The sequence below is a fragment of the Hyalella azteca genome, unplaced genomic scaffold (assembly GCF_000764305.2).
Source record: "Hyalella azteca isolate HAZT.00-mixed unplaced genomic scaffold, Hazt_2.0.2 contig17441, whole genome shotgun sequence".
Classification (NCBI taxonomy): domain Eukaryota; kingdom Metazoa; phylum Arthropoda; class Malacostraca; order Amphipoda; family Hyalellidae; genus Hyalella; species Hyalella azteca.
In genome coordinates, this window is record NW_025947224.1 from 30,159 (window position 1) to 42,342 (window position 12,184).

General features: G+C 46.4%; 1 long non-coding RNA gene across 1 annotated transcript; it reads right to left on the minus strand.

The window, feature by feature from the left end:
* Nucleotides 1-1,059: 1,059 nt before the first annotated feature.
* On the minus strand, nucleotides 1,060-2,298 carry LOC125179432. The gene is made up of 3 exons (XR_007157263.1): nucleotides 2,151-2,298; nucleotides 1,815-2,024; nucleotides 1,060-1,095 (listed from the first exon to the last, which is right to left on the minus strand). It is a non-coding gene; the product is annotated as an uncharacterized LOC125179432 (long non-coding RNA).
* Between the last annotated feature and the right edge of the window lie 9,886 nt (nucleotides 2,299-12,184).

Consider the following 12,184-nt stretch of genomic DNA (forward strand, 5'->3'; position numbering starts at 1 on the left):
CGCCCGCGTCAGTGCGACGTTGGGTGTGCACTATGGACGTTATACACACCCTTCCTCGACGTTTTCGAGTAAGGGTGTGCACGGTGGATGCATGCGAGAGCAAGACAGTAGTGCGCGCTACAGTGGGCGAGAGAGAGAGAGAGCGACACACTTGTGCTCAGTATGACGGCCGGGCGGCTACTGAGCACAATAGACTGCCAAAACAACACTAGTTGCTCTGCCTGCAATGAACCAGCTAGTTGCCTCTGAACACGTCAAGCATCACAAATTTTATTAGCCTTGCCTAGTAGACGCCACTAATATACGCAACTAATAGCCCCGTGTATAAGCACCTTAACCTAACCCCGTGTATAACCACTGAAAGCCCGCAGCTTAGCTAAATTACGTAACTTTTAGCTCGTATCATCTTGGGTTAGGTTCCATATAGCATAGTTCTGTTCCAAAATTTATCGCCCTATGACGAGTGGCCGTTCGACCGTAGGCTGATTCGACACACGGGACATATACGGACGGCATCGACGCGCTCCGTCCGGGTGGTGTAAAAATTTTTTCGCGTATAGGCAGACGACGCTGGGCCATTCTACGTCAGGCTATTTTCCTGTGGGCTGATTGTTCTAATTCAATGGATGTGATCTGTCTGGTGGCTTACGACTGATAATGTTACAGTCATGAAGTGTTATTGGCTACGTTCTTGAGGGAAGGGATCATGATAGTCCGTTCGATGCACGGCATTGATGGTCTCTGACAGGCGTCCCTAACCCTCGAAAGCACCACAGTCACTTAACACTAGCACGAGAGAGAGCGACGCAGTCGCGCTCACTATGACGGCCGAGCCGCTACTGACTGGCTCAAAACAACTTGAGCTGCTGTGGGAGCATGCAACAGCTAGTCGCCTCTGAAGACGTTAATCATCAATAATATTTGGAATCGACTAAACAAATATATAATTTATATTATTCATATTTATATAATAATTTGTGGAGGCGACTAATCCACGCGATTAGTCGCCTAGAGCAGGTATAAGTACTTTAAGCCACACGGGACGGCAGTAAGCCATANATACGGACGCCACGATGTTCATAGCCTGGCAGTAACCTGCACAATACAGTAACATGACAGTATCCTGTAACACACGCATACAAACATGTTGAATAAAGTTATTCGATTGTAATAAAAATAAGGTGTTATAATATTTTTTAATGTGGTCAAATTTACATATCCTTCACCAGCGTGGCATAGGCCATAGGGCTGCTACGTTCAACGCGCTCTTCAACGACGATATTTTGACATTTGATAAGAATATTACTATATTTTATAAATTTATATTTCCAATATCGTACTTATTTTGCTTTTTAATTTTATACATATTTTTAATACCTATCGTACTTATTTTGCATATAAGGCCGAGGACTATTCATTTTATCGTAGTTATGGCGATAAAAATAAACATTTCGGCAGTTTTCTACGAGAGAAACTATAGAAAACTAGTATCCACCCCGAACTAAGTTAGAAATAAAATAAAATGTCACCTAACCTATGGAAGGGTTGGTAATTCATTTTATTATAGTTATGGCTGTAAACAACATTGCGGCAGTTTTCTATGAAAGAAACTCTAGAAAACTAATATTCAACCCAACTACTATAAAAATAAAATGCTACCTACCGATGGTAGTTAACTAGTTATTCATTTTACGATTGTGTAATTCATTTTACAATAGTTATGGCTATAAAAAAACCTCCGTAGTTTTCTATGAGAGAAATTATAGAAAACCGATATACACCCCGGACTACTATACAAACAAAACGCCACCTACCGATGGCGGGGTTGCGCCAGGCGTAGGCGCTAAGGACGCGCCTGAGGGCGCCTATGCCCACCGGGGAGCAGAAGGCGGGGTGCTCGGGGAGGGAGCGGTGGAGGTCTCGCTCGATCTCCTCGGCGGCGGCGCCCACCGCTCCCGCCGCCGCCCCCGCCACCGCCGCCGCGTAGTAGTCGCTAGGTTGGGAGGCCCGCTCGTTCGCCGCCCCTTCAAATTAAAGGCGACACATCAATTATATTTATTATTATTATTTACTATTATTGTTAATTATGATTATTTATTATTATTATTGATATTATATTTATTTATTTTATTGTTTTATGTATGCCCCACCTGAGTATATGGCCCATATATGGGGGCGGAGGTGGGCAGGGATGCCCCGGCGGGCCAGGCCCACCACGGCGGGGGTGCGGTAGAGGGTCACCCCGCGGCCCACCTCTGAGAACAGCGCCTCCCAGGGCCCACTCGCGGTGGGCTGCAGCAGCACACCGGTGGGCTGCAGCAGCACACCGGTGGGCAGTTTATTAATTAAAACTATTTCAATTTATTAACCATTAGTTAGTTGGATAATTGGTGGAATAGGGAATTTATTAATTAAATTATTTAAATTAATTAACCATAAGTTAGTGGGATAAATAATAGTTGAATTGATTTAATGTTTCTCAATATAATATTTCAGACATAATTTGCAAAGAATCTATAATATATTATTAGATCATATTATATCATTATATTATATTAGAAGCAATCATATCATCATATTATATTATACTATGTAAAACTATGTAATAATTTATTATATTGTATTATTTTATAATAGATTATATTATATTACATAGTATGTTATACCATATTACATCCTATATTATCTTATATAATATCATATTTATCACATACAAGATTATATACATCATATTATATCATATTATATATCATACATCCCAGACCTCCTCCTCTGCAGCGTCCCCGAAGAGGAGGCGCAGCGGTCGCTGGCACGGCGGGGGCAGTCCTGGGGGGGACACTCATGTAAATAACTGTAACTTTGTCCATATACATGCTGTACATGCTTTAGTGCTGTCTCTTATACACATCTACTNACATAGTCAAGCATCTGGCAACACCGCAACATAGTCAAGCATCTGGCAACACCGCAACATAGTCAAGCATCTGGCAACACCGCAACATAGTCAAGCATCTGGCAACACCGCAACATAGTCAAGCATCTGGCAACACCGCAACATAGTCAAGCATCTGGCAACACCGCAACATAGTCAAGCATCTGGCAACACCGCAACATAGTCAAGCATCTGGCAACACCGCAACATAGTCAAGCATCTGGCAACACCGCAACATAGTCAAGCATCTGGCAACACCGCAACATAGTCAAGCATCTGGCAACACCGCAACATAGTCAAGCATCTGGCAACACCGCAACATAGTCAAGCATCTGGCAACACCGCAACATAGTCAAGCATCTGGCAACACCGCAACATAGTCAAGCATCTGGCAACACCGCAACATAGTCAAGCATCTGGCAACACCGCAACATAGTCAAGCATCTGGCAACACCGCAACATAGTCAAGCATCTGGCAACACCGCAACATAGTCAAGCATCTGGCAACACCGCAACATAGTCAAGCATCTGGCAACACCGCAACATAGTCAAGCATCTGGCAACACCGCAACATAGTCAAGCATCTGGCAACACCGCAACATAGTCAAGCATCTGGCAACACCGCAACATAGTCAAGCATCTGGCAACACCGCAACATAGTCAAGCATCTGGCAACACCGCAACATAGTCAAGCATCTGGCAACACCGCAACATAGTCAAGCATCTGGCAACACCGCAACATAGTCAAGCATCTGGCAACACCGCAACATAGTCAAGCATCTGGCAACACCGCAACATAGTCAAGCATCTGGCAACACCGCAACATAGTCAAGCATCTGGCAACACCGCAACATAGTCAAGCATCTGGCAACACCGCGACAGTCGCGCATTTGGCAACACCGTAACTCAGGGTCAGGTATCTGGCAACACCGTCACAAAGTCGAGCATTTGGAAACACTTACGTGGCGTGGGTTCCATGACTCACTTGTGCCATGTCCCACATGTCCCATGACTCACTTAGCATAGGTTACATGACCCACTTGTCCCATGACCCACTTGTGCCCTGACTCACTTGGCATGGGTCACGCTGCGCCCCAGCAGTTCGCTGAGCCTCACGCAGACCACGTCGCGGTCGCCGACGTCGTTGAAGAGGAAGCTGTTGTGTGGGGCCCTACAGGACACAAACAGGGCCCCACGCAGCCCCAGCCCTGCAACACGCGGGCCATTTATTATGTGTACAGGGCCCCACGCCATCGTATAACATGTACTGGGCCCATTATTGACCCACAGGCCCCAGTCCCGAAATAGGCCCAATTAGAGAACATTCGACAATAGCTATTTGTACAATGTGTACTTTTTTAATTAATGATTATTTGATATAATGATAATTCATTTTCGTTTAATAATAATAATTTATATTAACAATAATAATAATAACAAAATCGCTAAAAAACACTGATATGCCCTTTTTGTTGGACCAAACTGTGTCAGGATGACCCACACATGAGCAATAAATGCGTCACTGTTTGGACAAAGTGCCACACTTATTTTTCTCGGGTACTAGTAATAATAAGTGGGTCAGGATGACCCACCTGAGCCGCCGTGTCGTCGGGGGCGGCGGTCGATCTTGTCGACGCTGAGCACGAGCCTCAGAGGCGCCACGACGCCCACCTCGTCGCCCTCCTGAGTGGCTGACATAAGTGGGTCACGGCACAAGTGGGTCATGGCACAAGTGGGTCATGGCACAAGTGAGTCATGGCACAAGTGGGTCATGGCACAAGTGGGTCATGGCACAAGTGGGTCATGGCACAAGTGGGTCATGACCAAGTGGGTCATGACCAAGTGAGTCATGGCACAAGTGGGTCATTGCACAAGTGGGTCATGGCACAAGTGGGTCACAGCCAAGTGGGTCATAACCAAGTGGGTCATGGCACAAGTGGGTCATGGCCAGGTGAGTCACAGTCAAGTGGGTCATGGCACAAGTGGGTCATGGCCAAGTGGGTCATGGCCAAGTGGGTCATGACCAAGTGGGTCATGGCCAAGTGAGTCATGACCAAGTGGGTCATGGCACAAGTGAGTCATGGCCAAGTAGGTCATGACCAAGTGGGTCATGGCACAAGTGGGTCATGGCACAAGTGGGTCATGACCAAGTGGGTCATGACTAAGTGGGTTATGGCACAATTGGGTCATGGTCAAGTGGGTCATGGCACAAGTGGGTCATGGCACAAGTGGGTCATGGCACAAGTGGGTCATGGCACAAGTGTGTCATGGNGCATCGGACGGCTCAGAAATTGTGTTCGTGACCTCGGAATGTAAACGAGTACAATTGGTACGAGAGAAGCGAAGCCAATGATTGCACATTTCAGAGTCGTGCTCTTCATTCTGCAGTACTGCTGCCAGCTTTGGGCGCCACTTAAGCCGGGAGCGGTGCGGCAATTGAAGGCCGTTCAAACTGACCTTCACGTCCAAGATCAGCGGGATGAAGGAAGGATCTCTTTCCGTAGCGGGACCGAACCTGCTCAAACCCTTGCCAAAGGAGCTAAGAGGAGGAGAGTTCTCTCTTGGGATATTCGACGCGACTGTTTTTTAGCACGATCCATTCCCTGTCTCTTATACACATCTAGATGTGTATAAGAGACAGAGCCTGGGCCCTGTGCAGGGATAAAGTTACAGTGGGGCCAGCCTGGGCCCTGTGGAGGGATAAAGTTACAGTGGGGCCAGCCTGGGCCCTGTGCAGGGATAAAGTTACAGTGGGGCCAGCCTGGGCCCTGTGCAGGGATAAAGTTACAGTGGGGCCAGCCTGGGCCCTGTGCAGGGATAAAGTTACAGTGGGGCCAGCCTGGGCCCTGTGGGGGATAAAGTTACAGCGGGGCCAGCCTGGGCCCTGTGAGGGGATAAAGTTACAGCGGGGCCAGCCTGGGCCCTGTGAGGGGATAAAGTTACAGTGGGGCCAGCCTGGGCCCTGTGCAGGGATAAGGTTATAGTGGGGCCAGCCTGGGCCCTGTAGGGGATTAAGTTACAGTGGGGCCAGCCTGGGCTCTGTGCAGGGATAAAGTTACAGTGGGGCCAGTCTGGGCCCTGTGCGGGGATAAAGTTACAGTGGGCCAGCCTGGGCCCTGTGCAGGGATAAAGTAACAGTGGGGCCAGTCTGGGCCCTGTGGGGGATAAAGTTACAGTGGGGGCCAGCCTGGGCCCTGTGAGGGTTAAAGTTACAGTGTGGCCAGTCTGGGCCCTGTGCGGGGATAAAGTTACAGTGGGGCCAGCCTGGGCCCTGTGAGGGATAAAGTTACAGTGGGGCCAGCCTGGGCCCTGTGCAGGGATAAAGTTACAATGGGNATATTTTCTTCTTAATTTCACACGTTCTAAATCTCTCCAAAAATTAATTACCGTAATTATTTAAAAGGAAAAATTACCGAAATAATTTTCGAAACGAAATAATTTTTGAAAATAATTTCGAAACGAAATTGCAGCAGCTTCTTACAGTATATATATGTTTCCTCAATATATATAGAATAGTATGTATAGCGTATAGTTACATTATTTATTTAAAACAAAAAACGTTATACTCAAAATTACCGAAATTAGTCGAGCTGCATAGAGTATGTATATATATATTGCTTCAATATAGATAGTATAGTATGTATGTCGTATAACATTCATGTTCTATTCATTGAATAACATTCATGTTCTATTCATTGTATAACATTCATGTTTTATTCATTGAATAACATTCACGTTCTATTCATTGTATAACATTCATGTTTTATTCATTGATATATACAGCATGGTGATGAGGCACGTACTGCTGCATGCTGAGGCCCAGGAGGCCCTCCATGAGCTGCAGGGCCTCACGTGTCCTCGTGAGGAGGCTCAAGTGATGTTCACATGTCCTCGTCGTCACCGTGACGGTGTCTGGCAGGACCACGCTGCTGGCACGTCGCACTGACAACACGTCACGCCACCTGCAGCAGCGTTACTCATCTTACTTTAATAATAATAATAATAATTATAATAATTATAATAATTATAATAATGATAATAATAATAATAATAATAATTATAATATGGCAGGACCACGCTGCTGGCACGTCGCACCGACAACACGTCGCGCCACCTGCAGCAGTGTTACTGATCTTACTTGTAAGTTACTGGGAGTAGTGTATCCAGTAACTACACCAGTATACTTGTGACAGTTACTGGGAGAAAAGTATCCAGTAACTCAACCAGTATACTTGTGGGAGAAAAGTATCCAGTAACTCAACCAGTACCCTCCCAGTATCTCATAGTCATCCAGTAAGATAAAACGGTGAAAAAACCGTCCCACTGGCGTTCTAGTGGCCGGTCGCCCCGTGAAAATAAACTGTTTCGCCGTTTTTATCAGATGTTTTACGGATTTCTAGTGTTAAATTAGAATAAAAACGGCGACAGGGTGTTTCTTTTCACGTGCCGACCGGCCACTGTAACGCCGGTAAAACACCCCCCAACCCAAATTAACAGACCCCAAAATTACAGACCTGTGACCTTGACCTTACAGGTGATCAAGGTTTTTTTTTGAGAAGGTAGTTGTCAGGAGGCCAATATAGGGAAGGCCTCTTCCCTATATATAGGCTTCCCTATATATATATATAGGCTTCCCTATATATAGGCCTCTTCCCTATACTATAGGGAAGAGGCCAAGCTGTTTAATTATGGACAACATGGTTTTTATCAAAATCGCTCCTGTTTGTCAAAGTTACTGGAGCACCATCACCGCATTGGTGATGGTGCTGGTGTGGACGTGATATATCTAGACTTTGCTAAAACTTTGACCATGGGGTGCTCTTCAGGAAACACTAGGTAGGACTAGGGGTAGGAGAAAGTCAGTTAGGGTGGATCCACAACTAACAGTATACAAACTGTGGCCATTGGAGACAGCGCTCGGTGCTGGGACCGATCCTCTTCCTCATCCACATTGCCGACATAGACTCAGAACTCACCCACGCATCTACATCGTCATTTGCGGACGATACAAGATTGCTGATGAAGATCACAGATGGCCTAGACTGCGAGATGTTACAGAATGACTTGTCGACAATCCAAGATTGGGCCCTATTGAATAACATTCAATTTAACGGCACCGAGTTCGAAGTAATGAGATACATAGTCCGCACAGAAGCCTGGATGCTGAACCGCTACATAGATAGCATCGGACGGCTCAGAAATTGTGTTCGTGACCTCGGAATGTAAACGAGTACAATTGGTACGAGAGAAGCGAAGCCAATGATTGCACATTTCAGAGTCGTGCTCTTCATTCTGCAGTACTGCTGCCAGCTTTGGGCGCCACTTAAGCCGGGAGCGGTGCGGCAATTGAAGGCCGTTCAAACTGACCTTCACGTCCAAGATCAGCGGGATGAAGGAAGGATCTCTTTCCGTAGCGGGACCGAACCTGCTCAAACCCTTGCCAAAGGAGCTAAGAGGAGGAGAGTTCTCTCTTGGGATATTCGACGCGACTGTTTTTTAGCACGATCCATTCCTATCGACGGCTTGAGAACGGTAAACGACGAAGTCGATGCATCAGCGTGTCCGTGGACAACGTATGGACACAATGATAAGTACACCTAGAGCACAACCTATGAGCCACCTATTCACTACCTGTGCACCACCTGTACACCACCTGAGACNATCCTCAGTACCCTTACTTCTGTCTCTTATACACATCTAGATGTGTATAAGAGACAGCCCCAGGCATGACCCACCTTGCCAGCACCCCAAGCATGACCCACCTAACCATGACCACCTTGCCAGCACCCCAGGCATGACCCACCTTGCCAGCACCCCAAGCATGACCCACCTTGCCAGCACCTCAAGCATGACCCACTTTACCATGACCCACCTTGCACGCAACAAAGTCCATCATGTCAGCAGGGCTGTCAAAGTTGCCAGCACTGCCAGCATGTGCAGCCATGACCCACTTCACATGACCCACTTGTCCCATGACCCACCTTGCACGCAACAAAGTCCATCATGTCAGCAGGGCTGTCAAAGTTAGCCAGCACTGCCAGCATGTGCAGCTCCAACCAGCGCCAGTGCTCCTGCACCTCCTGCCAGCAGCTGGCAACCGCAACTAACAGGAACACCTGCGAGTCCGGCGCCTGGTGCAGGATCCTGCAGGATACGATATACTTAGTATCCTTGATATAGTTAGTATCTTTAGTATCCTTACTATCCTAGCTATACTTAGTAGGTATCCTTGATATCCTTACTATCTTTGGTATCCTTATTATCCTAAGTATCTTAAGCCTCTTTCCGAATATTCGTGAGTACGGCGCCTGGTGTAGGAACCTGCAGGATACGATATACTTAGTATCCTTGGTATACTTAGTATCTTTAGTATCCTTAGTATCCTTGGTATACTTAGTATCCTTGCTTCTATACTTAACAACCTTAGGTACTATGGGCCACTAGCTGGCCTTCTCTGTCAGGTGGGGTATAGGTGGCGTATTGGTGGCACATAGGTGGATCCCCCGCGCGCCGCTCAAAGTGGACTCGACCGGCGACACTGAGAACTCGTCGGCCGACTGAGCGTCAGTGTCCACGGGGACGCCGTCGTGCACGGACGTGTAGCTGCTGCTCGCCCCTGCGCCCATAATTTGAATTAATTTACACGACAAGCCTCATAAATTACTACTTTAATTGCCAAATGTATTTCGAAAATTCAGATAATTACGACAAAGATTTAGAGAAAATAACGTATTTTCAGTGAATTAGAAAGAAACGGAGTCGAAAAAAAACTTCCTTTTACTCTCGAACCCCCACCCCTCCCTTTTCCCATTATATCCTTTTATTTCTCATCGTTTATTTATCATAATAACATTCTAAATTATTCATCATTGCTAACTATATAACACAAATAAAATAAACCCATACTACCCCTATCCCCCCCCAGTACCGGAGTTGGGGGGCAACATCTCGAAGGCGGAGTCAGCGGTGATGACGTCATCGCTGAGGCTGGCGAGGCTCGCGTAGCTCACGAAGCTCGGACTCCGTGACCCCGACATGCTCCCTAGCTCCAGACCCGGCGGCATGCATCTGGCAACAATTAGGCATCTGGCAACACTGCAGGATAGAATCACACATCTGGTAACACTGCAGGACAGTCGAGCATCTGGCAACACCGCAACAGAGTCGAGCATTTGGCAACACCGTAACAGTCTAGCATTTGGCAACACCGCAACAGAGTCAAGCATTTGGCAACACCGTAACAGAGTTTAGCATTTGGCAACACCGCAACAGAGTCAAGCATCTGGCAACACCGCAACATAGTCAAGCATCTGGCAACACCGCAACATAGTCAAGCATCTGGCAACACCGCAACATAGTCAAGCATCAAGTAACTCAACCAGTATACTTCTAACAGTTACTGGGAGAAAAGTATCTAGTAACTCAACCAGTATACTTATAACAGTTACTGGGAGAAAAGTATCCAGTAACTCAACCAGTATACTTGTAACAGTTACTGGGAGAAAAGTATCCAGTAACTCAACCAGTATACTTATAACAGTTACTGGGAGAAAAGTATCCAGTAACTCAACCAGTATACTTGTAACAGTTACTGGGAGAAATGTATCCAGTAACTCAACCAGTAACCTCCCAGTATCTCATAGTCATCCAGTAAGAAAAAACGGTGAAAAAACGGTCCCACTGGCGTTCTAGTGGCCGGTCGTCCCGTGAAACTAAACTGTTTCGCCGTTTTTATCAGTTGTTTTACGGATTTCTAGTGTTAAATTAGAATAAAAACGGCGACACGGTGTTTCTTTTCACGTGCCGACCGGCCACTGAAACGCTGGTAAAACAGTTAACGGTAATTTTTCTAACAGTGTAGGAGTTACTGGGAGTACAGTATCCAGTAACTCATCCAGTAACCGCAGTATCTCATCCTCATCCAGTAACCTCCAGGGCGTATACTTTCAAAAAAAGTTAAGAGATCGTAAGTTCATCAGCCAATCATTGACATCATTGACGGCCTTTCAAACAAAATCCACCAATCATAGACAAGAAAATAGAGCGTAAGTACTTACGTTCACTAAGCCAGTTTTGAAAGCATGACCCCAGTAAGCGCAGTAACTAATCCTCATCCAGTTACCTACGTTACTAAAGACAGGAGAATAGAATCTATGTCCTCTGCCCTAACAATATTCGGGGACCGAAAATTAGCGGCTGATTTACGCGCTCCCACAGTCCTGAGTGGCACCTGATGCAGAGTTGCGCCAGATTCTAAATTTTGTTAGGGCGGAAGCGGAAGAGGGCTGAAGAACATCAAGTTTCGAATAAAGTCATGAATAAAAGTATTAAAGAACTGGCGTCGTTTTCAGCACCAGGGCCCGATGGAAGTACTGTTAAAGAAGTGAGTCGGAGCCATGAATGAGCCACTCACAATGATCTGGAGAACCTAGTTGATAGATGGGATTATACCCGAGGGTCTCAAAGTGGGACTGATAGCGAAAATCCAAAAAGATGGTCTAAGAGACAGACCCCAAAATTACAGACCAGTGACCTTGACCTCACATGTGATCAAGGTTTTTGAGAAGGTAGTGGTCAGGAGGCTTGTCCGGTATATGGAAGAGGCTGACCTGTACAATAACGGACAACATGGTTTTCGTCAACATGTTTTTTTTCGTGTTTGTCGCAGTTACTGGAGCAACATCACCGCCTTATGGCCTTACAGGAGGAGGGAGCTGGCGTGGACGTGGTATACCTGAACTTTGCTAAAGCGTTTGACAAAGTTGACCATGGGGTGACATCTTCAGGAAACTATAGGCGACTGGAAGTAGGAGAAAGTCTGTTAGAAGCATCCACGACTTCCTAACTAAAAGAATACAAACTGTGGCTATTGGAGACAGAGCTCGGTGCTTAAACCGATCCTCTTCCTTATCCACGTCGTCGACATCAACTCGGAAATTGAAAACGTATCTGCATCGCCGTTTGCGGACGATACAAGAGTGCTGATGAAGATCACAGATGACCTAGACTGCGAGAGGTTACAGAATGACTTGTCGACAATCTACGAATGGGCCCCAGTGAATAACATTCAATTTAACGGCACCGAGTTCGAAGTAATGAGATACATAGTCCGCACAGAAGCCTGGATGCTGAACCGCTACATAGATAGCATCGGACGGCTCAGAAATTGTGTTCGTGACCTCGGAATGTAAACGAGTACAATTGGTACGAGAGAAGCGAAGCCAATGATTGCACATTTCAGAGTCGTGCTCT